General features: G+C 43.4%; 1 protein-coding gene and 1 pseudogene across 2 annotated transcripts in view; both read right to left on the bottom strand.

The window, feature by feature from the left end:
- The window catches only part of LOC308094784 (glucocorticoid-induced transcript 1 protein-like), a 30,008-nt pseudogene extending 16,959 nt beyond the window's left edge, over window positions 1-13,049 (bottom strand). The window contains exons 1-3 of the transcript XR_013935112.1: window positions 12,805-13,049; window positions 10,052-10,085; window positions 6,545-6,688 (exon numbers count right to left, since the gene is read on the bottom strand). The product of XR_013935112.1 is annotated as a glucocorticoid-induced transcript 1 protein-like (transcript). The remainder of the gene's footprint in view (window positions 1-6,544; window positions 6,689-10,051; window positions 10,086-12,804) is intronic.
- LOC308094999 (NACHT, LRR and PYD domains-containing protein 12-like) overlaps window positions 1-21,397 on the bottom strand; it is a 518,863-nt gene that overhangs the window by 491,486 nt on the left and 5,980 nt on the right. Inside the window, exons 2-4 of the mRNA XM_080441848.1 lie at window positions 19,076-19,767; window positions 17,663-17,726; window positions 12,805-13,028 (exon numbers count right to left, since the gene is read on the bottom strand). The gene's annotated coding sequence lies outside the window, so the exon portion shown is untranslated. The remainder of the gene's footprint in view (window positions 1-12,804; window positions 13,029-17,662; window positions 17,727-19,075; window positions 19,768-21,397) is intronic.

The following is a 21,397-nucleotide window of genomic DNA, read 5'->3' as shown; positions in this document are numbered from 1 at the left end:
ATGCGTAGGTGGTGAATATCACAGGGCCCGCAGCGTGCAGAGCGGCTGGGACACACAGGGACACGGCGGTACAGAGGGTTAGATGGCTGTGACACACGGGGACACGGCGGTACAGAGGGTTAGATGGCTGTGACACGGGGACACGGCGGTACAGAGGGTTAGATGGCTGTGACACGGGGACACAGCGGTACAGAGGGTTAGATGGCTGTGACACACGGGGACACGGCGGTACAGAGGGTTAGATGGCTGTGACACACGGGGACACGGCGGTACAGAGGGTTAGATGGCTGGGACACAGGGACACGGCGGTACAGAGGGTTAGATGGCTGTGACACGGGGACACGGCGGTACAGAGGGTTAGATGGCTGTGACACACAGGGACACGGCGGTACAGAGGGTTAGATGGCTGGGACACGGGGACACGGCGGTACAGAGGGTTAGATGGCTGTGACACGGGGACACGGCGGTACAGAGGGTTAGATGGCTGTGACACGGGGACACGGCGGTACAGAAGGTTAGATGGCTGTGACACGGGGACACGGCGGTACAGAGGGTTAGATGGCTGTGACACACGGGGACACAGCGGTACAGAGGGTTAGATGGCTGTGACACACGGGGACACAGCGGTACAGAGGGTTAGATGGCTGTGACACACAGGGACACAGCGGTACAGAGGGTTAGATGGCTGTGACACGGGGACACAGCGGTACAGAGGGTTAGATGGCTGGGACACGGGGACACGGCGGTACAGAAGGTTAGATGGCTGTGACACGGGGACACGGCGGTACAGAGGGTTAGATGGCTGTGACACAGGGACACGGCGGTACAGAGGGTTAGATGGCTGTGACACACGGGGACACGGCGGTACAGAGGGTTATATGGCTGTGACACACAGGGACACGGCGGTACAGAGGGTTAGATGACTGTGACACGGGGACACGGCGGTACAGAGGGTTAGATGACTGTGACACAGGGACACGGCGGTACAGAGGGTTAGATGGCTGTGACACACGGGGACACGGCGGTACAGAGGGTTAGATGGCTGTGACACGGGGACACGGCGGTACAGAGGGTTAGATGGCTGTGACACACGGGGACACGGCGGTACAGAGGGTTAGATGGCTGTGACACACGGGGACACGGCGGTACAGAGGGTTAGATGGCTGTGACACACAGGGACACGGCGGTACAGAGGGTTAGATGGCTGTGACACAGGGACACGGCGGTACAGAGGGTTAGATGGCTGTGACACACGGGGACACGGCGGTACAGAGGGTTAGATGGCTGTGACACGGGGACACGGCGGTACAGAGGGTTAGATGGCTGTGACACGGGGACACGGCGGTACAGAGGGTTAGATGGCTGTGACACGGGGACACGGCGGTACAGAGGGTTAGATGGCTGTGACACGGGGACACGGCGGTACAGAGGGTTAGATGGCTGTGACACGGGGACACAGCGGTACAGAGGGTTAGATGGCTGTGACACAGGGACACGGCGGTACAGAGGGTTAGATGGCTGTGACACGGGGACACGGCGGTACAGAGGGTTAGATGGCTGTGACACGGGGACACGGCGGTACAGAGGGTTAGATGGCTGTGACACGGGGACACGGCGGTACAGAGGGTTAGATGGCTGTGACACGGGGACACGGCGGTACAGAGGGTTAGATGGCTGTGACACGGGGACACGGCGGTACAGAGGGTTAGATGGCTGTGACACACGGGGACACGGCGGTACAGAGGGTTAGATGGCTGTGACACGGGGACACGGCGGTACAGAGGGTTAGATGGCTGTGACACACGGGGACACGGCGGTACAGAGGGTTAGATGGCTGTGACACACAGGGACACGGCGGTACAGAGGGTTAGATGGCTGTAAACGGATCTGAGAGGAGCGGCTAGGCTAGCAGGTATACAGGGTAACACCAGCAGAGTTTTATTACCGCACCGCACCGCCGAGCAACAATAACACTGAAATAAACATCACCAATAGGATGTGGTGGAAGAAGTACTACTGCTGTACTTTACTTACAATGAATGTAGGCCTTTAGGACACTAGTGCTGTTGGTTTGGACAGCAACTTTTGATTACTTTTTAGTCAGTCTTTTGAATCAAATTCCATTTAGTTTTAGTCATATTTTAGTCATCTGAAATGTTTTAGTTTTTGTCTAGTTTTTTAACCCTGACTAAATATCATAAGATTATAGTCGACAAAATCTCCAGTTGATTTAGTCGACTAAGATGTATTTTGGCGGTGCCTTGATGGAGTCATAATGGCTGATTTTACACTTGGTTGCATGCTGAAAATAGCCGATCTACAAGCTCACAACGCGTCGCGCCGGCGAACATTTTTCTTCAGTTTTAGTTGACGAAATCAACTCTGTATCAGATTTGATGACCAAGGTTGACCAAGGTAACTTGATGACCAAGGTAAATCTGCATGGTGGTCATAACTAGGTCAAGTGCAACGAGCTACGGTTACATAAACCGGAACGCATCTGTGTAACCACTGAAACCATTATTTTATACTTTGGCTATTCTAAAATAGCAGATCTACAAGCTCAGAGTGCGGCACCGAGTGCCGCACTATGAGCTTGTATATCTGCTATTTTTGAATAGCCCAAAGAAATCTTAAAATGACAGATGCGTTCCCGGTCTTACTGGGTTAGGTAAAAGTAGCCATACCACAGGCGTTGGCTTGGTTACTAGGCAGAATATATACACGTAGATCTTGGTCATTTAGATGTGGTTTTGTCCCTGAGCACAAACGTACAGAATGTTATTTAGATACAGTAGCATGTTGTTTAGACAAGATGCTAGCTTCACTGTTGACCTGATATCCTATAGTTAGTCTTTGTAAGCACTGACTACACTGTTCTCTCTGCTCTCTACTAGCTTGTGTTACTATTTACCTGGTTTGTTTATTGACTAGATCTAATGTTTACTCTCTCACTGGTACAGTAAGTCTCTCTGGATGAGAGTGTGTGACATTGTACATGGTGACTTGTTGCCAGGGTTCATGTGGTTACAGTATGTCAGTAAGGCTCTGCTCCTTCAGAACGCTGCAGCTAACCAACGCTAACCCAAACAAAGATTGTGTTGACGTCTGAAATTCCCCACTTCCGTGTGTGTGTGTGTGTGTGTCGTGTGTGTGTGTGTGTGTGTGTGTGTGTGTGTGTGTGTGTGTGTGTGTGTGTGTGTGTGTGTGTGTGTGTGTGTGTGTGTGTGCGCGCGCATGCGTGAGAGAGAGTGAGAGTCAGAGAGAGAGAGACAGACAGAGACAGAGAGAGAGAGAGAGACAGACAGACAGACAGACAGACAGACAGACAGACAGACAGACAGACAGACAGACAGACAGACAGACAGACAGAGAGCGAGAGAGAGAGACAGACAGAGAGAGAGAGAGAGACAGACAGACAGAGAGCGAGAGAGAGAGACAGACAGAGAGAGAGACAGACAGACAGAGACAGAGAGCAGCTCCACGTCCTCAGTCATCATATAAGCCTGTCCTTCTCCTAACACCAGGCTGAACTCTCTAATACTATTATTTAGGGATGTTTGATATTGACTTTTTTGCTGATATCCCGATATTGTCCAACTCCTAATTTATATACCAACCGATACCGATATATGCTTTTCACCAAAAGTCAACTAATTGTCAGGTAACAACATCACATATCTAATAAAATAGCTATAATATAATAAGTCATATCACAAAGACACGTAAAGTACAAAGTACTCATGTATGAAAAAGAAGGGGGGGTAATAAGAAAAGAAACAGTCCATACCAGTGATATCCAAACACAGCCTGCATCAGGTGATGATTCTATGAAGCCACGAGTGCTTTTATATAAAACACTTTTTAAATATAATTCAAAAGGAGGAACAGTAGTAGTGCTTCTAAAATCTAATCACGGCTCATTTCACGTTCCAAGGTGAACAGAAAGAGAAAGCACTTTAGACGGCTCAGAGGTCACCTGGGCAGCATCAGAATGTTAGTGGATCTAATGCAGTATATAGCTGGTAAATACAGCGATACAGAGATACAAGTAGCTTTAAGATTTTAAGATTTGTTTGGCTATTCAAAAATAGCAGATCTACAAGCTTGTAGATCTGCTATTTTTAGAAAAATCGTGAAAATCTTTGAATATATATTTTTTAAAGACAACATTTTTAACTCTGTTACAACTTCTGGGGGGGGGGGGTCCCTGGGACAAAATATCTTGAGATGGGGGTCCGCGGCCAAATACACATTATTTTGTGGGGTTCTTGACATGAAAAAGTTTTGAGAACCACTGATTATAGCAACATATTTTTTTTTCAAAAAAGGTTAGGATTTAGAAGACATTTGTAGAATCCCCCCAGAAGCAAAGATTTGAGTTACAAATGTTTCTTAAAAAAAAACATATATATTCAAAGATTTGCACACATTCTCTCGATTGCCACGCTATGAGCTTGTAGATCTGCTATTTTTGAATAGCCCAAAGAAATCTTAAAATGACACAGATGCGTTCCCGGTCTGAATGTGTTTATAAATAACATTTCATTTGGTTTTCCTCCTCCAGCATAGAGAGGACCATCATAGACAGCAGTACAGCAGTACAGTGGTTCAGTGGTTCAGTGGTTCAGTATATGAGTGTGTGTCACCAAACTAAATGCACCACCGTTAAGTAAATGAATAAATCAAAACCAATATTTGCAAAAGGGGGGCATCCCTTTAAGACCGGGAAAGCATCTGTGTCATTTTAGATTTATTTAGCAAAAATAGCAGATCTACAAGCTCATAGCGCGGCATGAGTGCTGTGCTATGAATTGTAGATCTGCTATTTTGAAAAGTCTTATCAAATATTTGAATATATATATATTTTATTAAAGGCAACATTTGTAACTCAAATCTTTGCTTCTGGGAGGTCCCTGGAACTAAATATTTTTGAGTTGGGGGTCCGCGGCCAAATACATATACTTTTGGAGTCCTTGACAGGAAAAAGGTTTGAGAACCACTGATATTACAGTAATATGTTTTTTCAAAAAACTGTTTGTTTTGTAGAATCCCCCATAAGCAAAGATTTGAGTTAAAAAATGTTCACTTTAAAAACATATATATATATATTCAAAGATATAGCCAAAGTATAAGATAATGGTTAATATCTAAAATGACAGATGCTTTCTCTGTCTCTTAGGTTTAACATAGAGGCTAGCCACCGTATACATGGCTGTATCACTGGTGTACAAATGCTATCTTTTCTGGACTTATTACCTGACCTAAATCATTTGTCAAAATAGAACAGGGCCTAAAATAGATCCTTGGGGGACACCTTTGAGAGCTCAAAGTTAAACAGTGTTGTGTATCTTCTTTCTGATAATAATAAACCAATTCAAAGCCATTTCACTAAAGCTGATCTGGTTTAGGTTTCTGTAAAAGATGCTTTTTGTCGACATAATCAAATTCCTCAGACAAATCAACAAATAACCCTCCTGCCCCCACAGCGCTGTTTATTATCTACAAAGTTGACATAATTAGTAACAGACATAGTTGCTGTTATATTGCTGAGGACTGAAATTCACTACAAAACGTTCTTGACAGTTATATACATCTATTTAACGGCCGCTACAAATATTGTGATACTCATTCTCAACTAGAAAAGTGTGCAGATCCCCGCCAGGCCAGGTTGTCCTAACCAGGGCCTGCAAAATGTGGAAAATCTGCTAAATCTGACTCATCACAACTTGATCACATGACTCCAGAGATAGTGGCTCTCATTTCAATGGAACGTACAAACCAGCTTATATATATTTGAGCCCAGAAATCAGCTTACAGTACGTCCACGTGGGATTTATCAAATAAGTTTACCCTGTCAATTCTAGCGTGAGATCTGTCCGCTGTTGATAAATGTGGCAATTCTACATTCTAGATATATTCAAATCTTTGAATATATTTTTAAAGCGAACATTTGTAACTCAAATCTTTGCTTCTGGGGGGTCCCTGGAACAAAACATTTTGAGATGGGGGTTCGCGGCCAAATACATATCTAAAAACGTTTTCTAAATCCTAACAGTATGTGGCTATATCAGTGGTGCTCCAACTTTTCCATCTCAAGGACCCCAAAATGATATGTATTTGGCCGTGTATGCGTTTTGACAGTAGGCTACAGTAGGCTTTATCTTTCATACAGGGTGGTGTAGAGGACAGGTGTTACCTGTGTGGATGTATCTTTCATACAGGGTGGTGTAGAGGACAGGTGTTACCTGTGTGGATGTATCTTTCATACAGGGTGGTGTAGAGGACAGGTGTTACCTGTGTGGATGTATCTTTCATACAGGGTGGTGTAGAGGACAGGTGTTACCTGTGTGGATGTATCTTTCATACAGGGTGGTGTAGAGGACAGGTGTTACCTGTGTGGATGTATCTCTCATACAGGGTGGTGTAGAGGACAGGTGTTACCTGTGTGGATGTATCTTTCTCATGCAGGGTGGTGTAGAGGACAGGTGTTACCTGTGTGGATGTATCTTTCATACAGGGTGGTGTAGAGGACAGGTGTTACCTGTGTGGATGTATCTTTCATACAGGGTGGGTGGTGCGGGTGGGGGTCACTGCGGGGCCACTGCCCAGTGAGGTAGGGGCCTGTGATGGTGCCCAGAGACGAGGCCCTTCGGATGGAACCGGAGCCACGCCCCTGCTGTTGGGCCTTTCAGCTGCACAGAGAGAGAGAGAGTGAGAGAGAGAGAATGGGAGAGAGAGAGGGGGAGGGAGAGAGAGAGAGAGAGAGAGAGAGAGAGAGAGAGAGAGAGAGAGAGAGAGAGAGAGAGAGAGAGAGAGAGAGAAGAGAGACAGAGAACACAGGAGAGTTCAAATGAAAGGTTTTTCCATCATCACCCATGCTAGTGATAACTCAACCCACAGTGTGTATATACCAGTGGTTCTAACTTGATGTCAAGGACCACTAAATGAATCCATTAAGACCTAGAATGCAACATCGTGGAAGATGTGTGCAAATCTTTGAATATAGCCGGCATCCGTCCGTCTGCTGACCAAGAAACCCTTGTTAGGTACTGTTTAAATATTAGTACATTACATGATTATATTAGGTACTAGACTAGACCTCACAATAACAGAACAGCTGATAGATGTCACAAGCTGAGTCAAGTCGTATACATTTGAATCCTAGCGTCCCTATTCTGTTTAAAGTCATAACGCGACACGTTGTGAGTTTGTAGATCAGCAATTATTTGGGGGGGCATTACAGAGCCATACAGACATTATAACATACATACATAACATTAAGTCTTTGCCTGCCACCTGCCATCGACGAGAAAGACAAGTTTTTTTTAATTATTATTATTCTTTTTTATTCTTTTTTTTTTAGATAACGTGATCCAAAGATTTACAGCTCCATTGACTTTATCAATTTTTTTTTTAAATTATTTTGGAAAAAGCCTGTATCTCGGCTCCTGTGTTTTACTATGTATTTTTGACGCAACATAGTATTTTTAACGGCGTATAACGAGCCAACGGGAATCAGGGGATCGATCATACTGGAGATAAATATTCTGTGACTACTTGAAAAGGTAAGAAAATGGCAGTGAAAGAGTTAAGTAGAAAACATGACAGACGGCCATAGCTGAGTGGTTAGTGAGCCCGCCTAGGGAACCAGCTGGCCCTGGTTGCCCCAGGTTCGATTCCAGACTATCCCAGCATATGTGCCGATGATAGGAAATTTGTCCCTGAGCAAGACTCTTAACCCCAATTGCTCACAGGTTCTCATTGGAAACAAGACCGCAAGGACTTTCATGAACGACCTGTTAAAAGGAATTATTTACCATCCTAGTCAGTGAACATACAGAATGCCTCACGTCTCCAGTAACACCATGACTAACATGATTTAATATACTGTATGGTCTCTGTCCTGCAAAAACCTCTTATGCATACTTTAACTTTCTATGTTTTTCCTGTAAATTAACCACTTGAACCCCAGCATCCATATACTGGGAACATTAGCCCAAACATTTTGCCGTAGAGAGATTTGGTGTGGAGAGATTAGGTGGACAGGAACAAAGTAGAGTTTTCTCCGGTCCAGCTTACTAGAAGGTTTAAATGGTTAAAGGAGAATTTTGGACCAAGGTTTTCTTACCTTTTCTATGACGTTATGATATCTTAGGATAGAAAAATGTCATAACTCCATCCCGGGTCCGCCACAGCTTAGAACGTGCGCCAATAGGCCTAGATCGCCTATTTTAATAGCTTTTTTTTGTTTAGTTTTTTGGTGAGATCTGACGTTCATAGTGACAGAACACTATGCAAAAAAGAAAAAAGTCTCGCTAGACGAGATTGAAATCTCGAGATTTTGATCTCGTCTAGCGAGACTTTTTTGACCGTGTTCTGTCACTATGAACGTCAGATCTCACCAAAAAAAAAAAAAAAAAAAGCTATTAAAATAGGGGATCTAGCGCAAGGCCATTCGGTGGCTATAGACACCAATGTTTTATCCAAAGCCACCAATATTTTTTTTTTATTTTTTTTAAAAATTATATATCTATAACCCTAACCTAACCCTAAAACCGAAATAAAGTAACAAAAAACGGGGGGAAAAGTACCCAAATCCACTGAAAATTTCGCGTTGGCCTACAACCTAGTAGAGACCTAGCAACGCGTCTGGTACCATTCATCCTAAGATATCATAACGTCATAGAAAAGGTAAGAAAACCTTTGGTCCAAAATTCCCCTTTAACGTTATACTACATTGTCACACAAACGTAGCAAAAATAGTAAATCCACAAGATAAACACAGTTTTGTACATACAAGGTTTCAGCCCCACAGAGACCATATTATATCACGGCTGCAGCAAAAGGCCTTAAAGGAAAGCGTTGTCTTGTTGATGTTGATGGACATCATGTCTGTGTGTGAACGACGCCCGAGGCAACCTGTACCACTCTGATACAAAGATAACAAACTGTCTGTCAATCAAGACAAACAGACACGACGAGACCTTTAGAAAACATTAAAAACATGCTACATCAGGGGTCTTCAACAGGGGGTCCGGGGGACCCCTAGGGGGTCCTCAGAGTTACTACAGGGGGTCCGGGACCCCTAGGGGGTCCTCAGAGTTACTACAGAGGGTCCGGGACCCCTAGGGGGTCCTCAGAGTTACTACAGGGGGGGCCGCCAAATCTTTGTGTGATTGGATGTTTTTTTACATTAACCACTTGAACCCCTAGCATCTCTTTTCTGAGGAGAACTTTAGTCAAAAATAGCAGATCTACAAGCTCACAACGCCTCGCGCTGCGAGGCGTTGTGAGCTTGTAGATCTGCTATTTTTTGGCAAAGAGGTTTGGTGTAGAGGGAAAAAAGAGCAGACCAAGTACAAAAAAAAAGAGTTCAATCTGCAACACAATGTTCTACAATATAGAGGGGGTCCCTCCCTGCTTCATCTCTCTCTCTCAGCTAGGGGGTCCTTGGCCTGAAAACGTTGAAGACCCCTTTGCTCTGTTATTTTCCACTGCAAGGAGCTGGTACAGTAGCTTATAGATCAGATATGTTTGGATGCAGTTTAAACCATTGAGACCAGGAACGCATCTGTGTGTCATTTTAACATCTCTTTGGCTATTCAAATAAATAGCAGATATACAAGTTCATAGAGATACCAATGGTATCAAAATAGTCAAATAATGGTGCGCGCGCACACACACACACACACACACACACACACACACACACACACACACACACACACACAACAGCCAAACCAACATTTGGCTCTGTCTCTCTAGTACCATAACAGACAGGATATGCCCTTGCATGCCTTTCCCCCCATTTCCTGTCTTGTTGTTGTTGTTGTGAACCTTGTTTCATCAACAAGTTGCACCCGGCTTGACGAATGGAAACCAGCAGCACCCTACTGCACCCTACTACTTCCTGTACACCCTACTACTTCCTGTGCACCCTACTACTTCCTGTACACCCTACTACTTCCTGTACACCCTACTACTTCCTGTACACCCTACTACTTCCTGTGCACCCTACTACTTCCTGTCACTTCCATGTGTGTCTCACAGCGCATGCAGAGCCCTGCCTGCCTGCGTCCAGACTGTCACCGTTAAACAGTCAGCACAGCGTTTAATGACAACGAGAAACACACACACACACACACACACACACACACACACACACACACACACACACACACACACACACACACACACACACACACACACACACACACACACACACACACACACACACACACACACACACACACACACACACACACACACACACACACACACACACACACACACCCTCAAGGTTTTGGGGGAAAAAGTGTCCCTCATGTGTGACGATCTCTCCTTTCCGGTGATTTGGGGCAATTTGGGGCGACCAAATATAGCCATGTAAACAATAGAGAGAGAGAGAGAGAGAGAGAGAGAGAGAGGGATGACTTGAAACAGAGCGGTCGGGGTCCGATCCCAGACCGTCCTCTTTCTTGAGCCAAGAATTAGGCGTTAAGGCGGTTAACACCGGCGTATATACGAATATACGCAAAATTCGGACTCGTTCCGAATAATCAAAAGACGTTTTTTTCGCTCCGCGAAACTGGTGTGGAAACTTGCATTGACTTTATAAGGTTTTAAAAAAAAACGTATTATTCGTATGAAAAAAATGGCCCCGGACCTTTAGAGCGTTTTATATCGTCTCTCTGACGGGGTAGAAACCTCATATGTACAAAAATGTTAACTTTTCAGGATTCAAATTCAAAAGGAGCAAAAAAGTAGCAGATCTACAAGCTCAAAACGCGTCGCGCTTGCAAATCTGCTATTTTTTTCTTTTTTCCTGCCTTTATTTGATAGAATACAGTAAACTGACAGGAGACGGGGAGAGAGAGAGATGGGGAGTGACACGCAGCAAAGGTCGTCGGGAACGGGATTCGAACCCGCGACACGCAATAGCAGCCTAGGTGCCCGGACCACTACGCCAGCCGTTCGGGGCCCAAATCTGCTACTTTTGATGGTGTTTTTTCACAAAAAGTTAGAATATGAAGATAAAGAGGTTTTTCTGCTCAGACAGTGATGATATAAAGCAGTTTGCAGTCGTGGCTCTGAGGAGGAGAAAGAGATACGTCACAATTATACAGACTCAGAGCTCTGCCTTTAACCCATTGATGCTTCTATCCTGCAAGCTTGTAGTTTTTCTAAATGCACCGTTTGCACTTTTCATATGATCTTGTAACTCTTAAGTTCCTGCCTAGGATCAGTGGAATGTAATCTAATCTTAGATAATACAGGGACCACAACAACTCCTCAGTGTGCTCTTCAAATATCATATACCAGCTTTTAACCTCTTAAACCCTAGAGGTGATGCCAATTGAGTGTGTGTGTGTGTGTGTGTGTGTGTGTGTGTGTGTGTGTGTGTGTGTGTGTGTGTGTGTGTGTGTGTGTGTGTGTGTGTGTGTGTGTGTGTGTGTGTGTGTGTGTGTGTGTGTGTGTGTGTGTGAAATATGCTGAGAAGGACGGACGGACGGACGGACGGAAGGAAGGACGGAAGGAAGGAAGGAAGGAAGGACGGAAGGAAGGAAGGAAGGAAGGAAGGAAGGAAGGAAAGAAAAAGAAAGAAAGAAAGAAAGAAAGAAAGAAAGAAAGAAAGAAAGAAAGAAAGAAAGAAGGAAGGAAGGAAAGAAAGAAAGGAGGACTGTTAAACTCATGTTGTGCGCGGCCGATAGTTTTTTGCAGTCAGCGCATTGTAAAAAACGGAGTAGCTTGCAGAGCATTCTGTCCCAATAACCAGTGACCCACCTGTCACTCACTTTCTAATCTCTCAGGAACAGAGTCAGAGCTGCTCTAGTGAATCTGTCAGGAGCCTCGTTCAGAACGAGTACGTGTTAGTGAATCTGTCAGGAGCCTCGTTCAGAACGAGTATGTGTTAGTGAATCTGTCAGGAGCCTCGTTCAGAACGAGTATGTGTTAGTGAATCTGTCAGGAGCCCCGTTCAGAACGAGTACGTGTTAGTGAATCTGTCAGGAGCCTCGTTCAGAACGACTACGCGTTAGTGAATCTGTCAGGAGCCTCGTTCAGAACGAGTATGTGTTAGTGAATCTGTCAGGAGTCTCGTTCAGAACGAGTACGTGTTAGTGAATCTGTCAGGAGCCTCGTTCAGAACGAGTATGTGTTAGTGAATCTGTCAGGAGTCTCGTTCAGAACGAGTATGTGTTAGTGAATCTGTCAGGAGCCTCGTTCAGAACGAGTACGTGTTAGTGAATCTGTCAGGAGCCTCGTTCAGAACGAGTACACGTTAGCTTACATGGATTTAGGATGGACATGTATGTGAACATGTTCTTTAGCTCAGTGGTTCTCAAACGTTTTCAAGTCAAGGACACCCAAATTGATATGTATTTGGCCACGGACCCCCATCTGAAAAGGCTCTGTGCCAGGGACCCCCATCTGAAAAGGCTCTATGCCAGGGACCCCCATCTGAACAGGCTCTGTGCCAGGGACATTTTCGATAGAATTAAAAAATATTTCAAAAATATCAGATGTACAAGATCACAGTGCGGCACGAAGTGACGCACTGTGAGCTTGTAGATCTGCTATTTTTTAATATCCAACATGGATAAAGTGGTTAAAATAATTGTGATGCTTATGTTAACTCATTTAGCTGGGGACCCCCTAAAACCCCCCCCAAGGACCCCTGGGGGTCCCCGGACCCCACATTGAGAAGCAATGCTTTAGCTAACTGTTGTCTTCGCCTGCAGGAGGACTGGAATGTGTTCAGGACAGAGCTGTCATCATTATGCCCCAGGCAGGCTGCAATACCTGAGGAAGTCCAGCAGGGGTCGCATGGAGATGGGGATGCCCTGGGCGGGTGGAAGTGGGTCAGGGTTCTGGTCTCCTGGGTCTGGACGTTCTTCAGGTAGAAGCTCTGGGTCAGGGTTCTGGTCTCCTGGGTCTGGACCTTCTTCAGGTAGAAGCTCTGGGTCAGGGTTCTGGTCTCCTGGGTCTGGACCTTCTTCAGGTAGAAGCTCTGACACCAGGTTCACCTGGAAAGCAATGGACTTCATTGATTGATTGATTGATTGATTGATTGATTAAATCAATCAATCAATTTGATTGATTTAATACTTTATTAGTGTCAGAAATGTAAACACAGCACGTGGTCCTTTTAGTCATTAAGGCTATAAAGGAGAACATAAAAAAGTCCTGGGGACTTGTTTCCATTGTGGTCCTATGCATTCAATTCATCAACATAGCAAAATAAAATAACACAATAATACATGTTATCAACAAATACAAAACACTATTATGTTCAAAGGAGAAAAAGGAGAAACGTCTGCAGTGAATGACTCCTCCTTTCCATGGGAATTTAGAAAGAATCCAGTGATTTACATCTCTTAAAGGGATAGTTCACCCCCAAAATGACTTCTTTTCTATGGATTAGTCACTCCATGGAGACTTGAATTCATGGATATATACTTTTTTTTTTCTCATTCCTAAGACAATCATTTGATGAATGAGAAAAAAAACACATTTTGGTGGCAGGGTAGTAGAATAAGAACAAACAGCGCTGCACATAAACTCTCATATACTCTCTCTTCCACGCACGCACGCACGCACACACACACACACACACACACACACACACACACACACACACACACACACACACACACACACACACACACACACACACACACACACACACACACACACACACACACACACACACACACACACACACAGTTATTTTATCATCACCATGGCATCACATAACCAACCACTGTTATCATCACTATCAATCTATACTATCATCACTGTTATCATCACTATCAACAAAAAAAGTTATGTGATGATTTTTTTGTTACCACCCCCAAGAGTCAGCAAAGTAACTAGTAACTAAAGTTTTCAAATACTTGTAGTGGAGTAAAAGTGCAATATTTGCCTCTGAGATGTAGTGGAGTAGAAGTAAAATTATTTAAAATTGGAAATACTCCAGTAAAAGAAAAAAAAAGAGCATGTAAACAAAATGTATTTTTATTTTTATTTTTTTAATAAAGACAAATATAAACTTTAAATTGTGGTTAAACACTAAATTAAATGTAATTGTAAAGATGGTAGGCCAAAATCACAAATGTTCCATAACAAACAGCAGGCTGTCAGCTGTCACCTGACTACACTAGAAGCAGTGTCACGTTAGCCTCGCGTGGCCAGACAATATCACACGACACACTGCGTGGATATTAGTCTGGTCCCTATCAACGATAGATTTTTTTCCAAGGGGCGGTTACAAAAAGATCCAAACGGACTCTATTGGTTAGACCTAAACCAATCAGAGCAGTGCATCCTTGTACGAACGAATCAGAGCAGTTCTTCCTTGTACGTCATTGCTCCAAATAAGGTGATAAGCCCGCCCACATTTGGATACTGGGCCCTGATTGGTCCCTCACGACTTCGGAGGGAGAGAAATTAAATCTCTATTGAGGGGGGCCAGACCTAATCTGCCGAGGGCTAAAGTGCGATGCAATTTTGCAAAGGCAGATTCGTCTGGAACCAGGCTAGTGTCACGTAGCACGTACATGGCAGAGGATGAGTCATCATGTAAGGGGAAATATCTCAGCGTCAGCGCTGTCCAAAAGCCTCTAGAAGAACAGCAGAGAAAAAAATACTAAATATAGCAAAACTACCGAAAATATCTTCAATATTTCAACCGACACAAACGGATGTTACTGTGAGTCCCCCACGCAGGCCTCCCCGCGGGATGCAGTTACTATGGAAACGAACACCGGGCATGAAGACGTGGACACACCGGTCCGGCTGTTAGCTCCTCCCACTGAGGCAGCCTCAGTGTTAAGGCTCCCCTTAACACTGAGGCTGTACATGAAGCAGATCCAGCATGCAGTGGCGTAACGGAGGGGTCGCAAGTGCTGCGGTGCGGGGGGGCCACCAGCAGGGGGGGGCCCCGCCTGCCTGATACAAATATTTTTACAGCAAAAAAAAAGACAAAAGTTGATTTATATTGGTCAAATAGAACCGAATTAGACCCGAATTAGACCAAATTAGACCCAAATTAGACCCGAAATTTTTCGCGCACGCAAATGCACGCGCGCTGCATGTGCGTGGGCCTCACGTGAAATTCTCGCGGGGAGGGCCCGCGATTCTGCGTTACACCACTGCCAGCATGTAGTCTATAGAGCAGTGCTTCTCAAACCTTTTCCATGCCAAGGACCCCCAAAATGACATGTATTTGGCTGCGGACCCCCCATCTTTGGCTATTCAAAAATAGCAGATCTACAAGCTCGTAGATGACACTCGGTGAAAGAAATAAAATGACACAAATACTTTCCCAGCTTTAATGTGTTAACCCTTTAAGAATCGAACGAATCTGTGTCATTTTAAGATTTCTTTAGCTATTCAAAAATAGCAGATCTACAAGCTCGCCGGTGCCGCGCTACGAGCTTGTAGATCTTCTGGGGGGTCCCTGGAACAAAATATTTTGCGCGCGCACATTTTTTTGCAGTTCTGGGCGGATTGGGTTCGTTTTTTTTTTCAGTTTTTGGTTTATTTATTTTGGTTTTAGGGTTAGGATTAGGAGTTAGGTTAGGGTTATGTTATTTAATTCATATTTTTGCCTGATTTTACCAATTTATTATCACAAAAAACTATTTCTGCCTAATAAAATATTCAAACAAAATGGGTTTATACTAACGTATTTTGTGGATTATATTAGACAACAACTAACAACTACATAAGAGTTATTCTTTAAATGGGCACACTATTTAATTATATTGATTAATATATATAAGAGTTATTCTTTAAATAGGCACACTATTTAATTATATTGATTAATATATATTAAATAAATGTTTATTTATTAGACTTGAAAAACTCAACATTAATAAACAATCAACCATATTAGTCTACTGAAATAGCCTAGACTATGCCCACATCAGCAGCCACTATGTAGGCTGCCAAGGCAGGGCAGGTAAATAGAAATACTGACATCTTGCTAAAAAACACAACCAGATAAATAAGATGTAATATCCCATACCGAATCGATCTCAGGAGATGTTTTAGTGACAGTGAGGCAGCGCAGCCTAGGCAGAACGTATCCTAGCAACGTGAAAGCGCTAACTCTCATTGGTCGTGTTATGAGTAATGAGCCAATGAGCTGCTGAGCGCACTCCCAGACAATGGCTTCATAGCCAGCGTTGCCAAGTCTGCTTATTTCGCCCAACTTCCCTGGAACAAAATTTGGCTTGTTTTTGTAGGTCGGCTGGCTCATTTCTCTCACTATACTTGGCAACAACACTGACTGGCCCGGACTGAGCTCTCACTCACACAGAGAAGAGACAGGACGGGTGGCTGCCTGCCCCGTCTCGTTTGTGTGTGTGGGTGTGAGTGAGAAATACTCTCTCTCATATAAAAACGACCCCAAAATACGGAACATAGTGCGTCCCGTAACAGTTCAATACGGAACACGTCTTTTAGTTTCCAAATAAGGAACGATTCCGTATTTTACGGGACGGTTGGCAACCCTAAGAGACAGACAGATTATACACACTACTATACATATAAGAGACAGACAGATATACACACTACTATACATATAAGAGACAGACAGATATACACACTACTATACATAGAGACAGACAGATATACACACTACTATACATATAAGAGACAGACAGATATACACACTACTATACATAGAGACAGACAGATATACACACTACTATACATATAAGAGACAGACAGATATACACACTACTATACAGAATGTCATACAATCAGCTTACAGGTTACTGGTATGAAGAGTGAAAAATATGTACAAGAGAAGAAACATTCGGGGAGGGGGGGAGGGGGGTAGGTTAAGACTTGGACAGGGGGCATTTTGGAATTGCAGCCTCCTGAAGGTGTATCATTAGGGCAGCTTTGAAAGTGAGTAGGGTTTTACACTCCTTTACTCCTTTTGGTAGGGCATTCCACATTTTTGTTGTTGTTTTTGTTGTTTTGTTTTTGGTGCCGCGCTATGAGCTTGTAGATCTGCTATTTTTGAATAGCCATAGTGTGTGTGTGTGTGTGTGTGTGTGTGTGTGTGTGTGTGTGTGTGTGTGTGTGTGTGTGTGTGTGTGTGTGTGTGTGTGTGTGTGTGTGTGTGTGTGTGTGTGTGTGTGTGTGTGTGTGTGTGTGTGTGTGTGTGTGTGTGTGTGTGTGTGTGTGTGTGTTAGGCTCTATATGGACACTTGTGTTACATATAAATATCATCCTTTGGTAGAACATATTATGGTTTTAGGATTCAATCAACTTATTGTCCTTGTGTTAGTTAACCCTTTAAGACCCTTTAATGACTTCTAAATCATAACAGTTTTATGAAAAAACCTGTTTCTACAGTATATCATTGGTGCTCAAAACATTTTCATGTCAAGGACCCCCAAAATGATATGTATTTGGCCGTGGACCCCCATCTCAAAACATGTTGTTCCAGGGACCCCCAGAAACACAGATCGGGGTTAAAAATGATCGCTTGCAAAAAAAAAGGGTTCGCACAAATGTCCAAGATTTTTCAAAAATAGCAGATCTACAAGTTCATAGCGTGGCACGGAGTGACGCGCTATGAGCTTGTAGATCTGCTATTTTTGAATAGCCAAAGTCATGTAAAAATGACACAGATGCTTACCCGGCTTTAATGTGTTGAGGAGTCTGGGCCACGTTCACTGACTAGTTCTCTGTGGACTGACATTCTGGGAAGATTGTAAAAGACAAATAATGCAAAACAAGAGGCTGAAATACTGTTCTATCTCAGCTCTCATAGACAGTCTGTCTATCTGGAGAAGACAATGTTTCATATCCTTCACTATTACATGTTTTTATCAACATGAACTTATTATTTATGCATAAACATGAATTAACATTATTCCATACTTCTGCTCTGACAACAGTTAATACTGTATTGACTTACTAGAAAGACACTTTACAAGACCCTACTGGAGAGAATTAACTCATTTATCAACACCAAAAATAAACATTTATCAACACAAAAGGTAGACTAACATATTAACCCTTTAAGACCGGGAACACATCTGTGTGTCATTTTAACATTTATTTGGCTATTAACAAATTGCAGATCTACAAGCTCATAGCACGGCACCGAGTGCCGCACTATGAGCTTGTAGATCTGCTATTTTTTGTAAATCGTGAAATGTTTTGTAAATCTTTGAATAATATATATCTTTTTAAAGCGAACATGTTTAACTCTGTCACAACTTCTGGGGGGTCCCTGGAACAAAATATTTTTAGATGGGGGTCCACGGCCAATTAATTTTTTTGAGAACCACTGATATTATAGCAACATATGTTTTTTTCTTAAGTTGCTTTTTGCTTTTGTTTATGTTTTTTTCAAAACAACTGTCAGGATTTAGAAGACATTTGTAGAATCCCCCAGAAGCAAAGATTTAAGTTACAAATGTTACCTTTAAAAATATATATTCAAAGACCCACGATTTCCCCCAAAAATAGCAGATCTACAAGCTCATAGGCATAGGCGTAGATCTGCTATTTTTTAATAGCCCAAAGAAATGTAAAAAAATGACACAGATGCGTTCCCGGTCCTGATGGATTAAACACACAACAGGAGCTTTAAACATTAAAGGCAGAAACACAAATACTGTAAAAGTGAAACAAACCAAAACACAAGTGTGTGTGTGTGTGTGTGTGTGTGTGTGTGTGTGTGTGTGTGTGTGTGTGTGTGTGTGTGTGTGTGTGTGTGTGTCTGTGTGTGTGTGTGTGTGTGTGTGTGTGTGTGTGTCTGTGTGTGTGTGTGTGTGTGTGTGTGTGTGTGTGTGTGTGTGTGTGTGTGTGTGTGTGTGTGTGTGTGTGTGTGTGTGTGTGTGTGTGTGTGTGTGTGTGTGTGTGTGTGTGTGTGCAGCAGTAATGGCTGCCATCAATCTGACTGCTTAGACCTTTAGATTCAACTACACACAATAAACTAAAACACAATCACCACATTTCTGGTAAAAACCCTCAAGACAAGCTTTGTTTTACATCACAGAGCTTATTTTGAACATGTTTTATGTTCTAATACTTTATTTACCTGAACAAACAGGGACAAACTGATGTTGTTCTTTCTCTCTTCCTTGAAGAATGACGTCACCTGACCACCTGGAACTACCTGTGTCTCTCACAGGTGGAGTCGCCCCCTTGTGGTGAAACGTGGGATAGGTCTTTTCCTACTGCTCATTCCAAGACACAATAAGGCTCTTAAACATACAAGAAACATACATGATAAAACACACATGTGGGGCTGCCTCAGTGTTTAGGGGAGCCTTAACACTGAGGCTGCCTCAAATTTGTGTAGATCTAATGTTTTGTAGATCTAATGTTCCCCTCAGAAAAGGAATTATAGGGTTCAAGTGGTTAATGTAAAATAAACTAAATCCTATCACACAAAGATTTGGTGGACCCCCTATAGTAGCTCTGAGGACCCCCTAGGGGTCCCGGACCCCCTGTTGAAGACCCCTGATGTAGACAGTGTCCTAACATACATTTAACAATGAAACAAAATGCATATAAAGATATGCAGTTAAAATGTTTTTGTATAATTGTTGTGCTATTGCTCGTTTAGATGTTTGAATGTTCATGAAAGACAATGGACTGGACCTGATGGGGAAAGCTTCAGAGTAAAGAGCTGGGTGGGATTTGAACCCTCGAACCTCTGGATCATGTAGACAGAGCTTCAACACACTGTGCTGCCTGCTGCCTTGCTTCATCACAGTCTTCATTCTGCTTTGATTAACAACAAACAATGATACAATAAAAAGAAGGAAAAAAACAGCATATTAGTCTATGGTTTGTTGTGTTGCTTGTCTAGATGTTTGAAGGTTCAGAAACCACAATGTCTCTGGCTTTTATGTCATTATCCATTTGTCTTTTGATGAAGCTTAACATAAAATGTAACACAGTGGCTCAATGGATCAAGAGTCTGCCTACAAAATGGGAAGTTGAAAGTTTGATTCCCAGCTCTGACACAGAGTGAACGTGTCCCCAACATCTTGCCAACTGTTGAATACTTATTTTGTGTGTCCGTGGGGGTCCGTGGCCAAATGCATATCAATGTGGGAGTCCTTGACAACAAAATGTTTGAGAACCACTGAGCAGAAGGTCACAGGTTCAAGTCCCGACTCCAACAGTGTGTCTGAGTGTTCTTAAAGGCCCGTACAGACTGCAGGAGATTGGGTCCGATATTGCTGTCGCCGACATTTTTTGGCGCTCGCCGACAAAACCTCCCGATCTGACGCAGATCGGCCTTTGATCTGCGAGATAATGCTCGCTGTGTGTGAAAGGTTCCGCGAGACGATATGGCCGCGATTATCCGCTCTGCGACGGCTTTCCGACCGTTTTCAGATAACTACCATGTTAGATATTCAGCTCTGTCTGGGACAGGACAGCAGACAATATCATACACTATGAACGGGGCTGCGACCACCTTGCGAGGAGATGCACGCTACAGCCAATGAGAGCACATTACAGCCACCGTGGCCTGACCACAACAAACAGATCCCTCCCCCGCATAGTTACTGTCCAGTCCTGTATTAAAGGACGACTTCACCGATTTTCAACCTATCTTCATATAATTGGTCCTCACTAATACTCATGATAAAATGGTTTTTAAAAAATCTACTCGGTCTGTGTCTCAGAGGAGGGCTGTGGACAGTTCAGAGTCCCGTCTACCAGTGACATCATCAATGGGGAATCCAAGCTAATAGAAACTGCAGGGTTTCTATTCCTGGAAAGTTGCAATGCAATAAAAGAAGCCATTGCTCTTGTGTTAATAAAAATCTAAATCAAAAATGTGAAATCTTGTTGGGGAAAAAAATCATGCCTAACGATGATGTCACTGGTAGACGGGTTTCTGGACTGTCCACAGCCCTCCTATGAGACACAGACCAAGTAGAAAAAAATGGTACCATTTTATCATGAGTATTAGTGAGGACCAATTATATGAAGATAGGTTGAAAATCGGTGAAGTCGTCCTTTAAGTTAAACATTATTATAAAACAGAATGAGAGTGAGCGAGCGTGCTCGAAGGGGGCTGTTTATTTGAGACTATTGCACAGAGATAGAGAGAGAGAGAGAGAGACACACACACACAGAGAGCGAGCGATCTGTATGTATGTGTGTGTGTGTGTGTGTGTGTGTGTGTTTGTCTGTGAGTGAGTGTTGCCAGATTTTGCGAGAGAAATAAGCAACCAGGTTTGTGAAAACAAGCCAAACAACTGTAAGCCTATATATATATAAATAAATACATTGGATACTTGAAAATAGACGATCTACAAGCTCACGTTGTAGATAGGCTATTTTTAAAGAAGATATCTGGGGGGGGGGGGAATTGTGGAATATTTTCCAAATCCACGCA

Source organism: Gymnoscopelus braueri, assembly GCF_963280865.1.
Source record: "Gymnoscopelus braueri genome assembly, chromosome: 11".
NCBI lineage: Eukaryota > Metazoa > Chordata > Actinopteri > Myctophiformes > Myctophidae > Gymnoscopelus > Gymnoscopelus braueri.
This window is presented reverse-complemented; position numbering and strand designations above follow the sequence as displayed.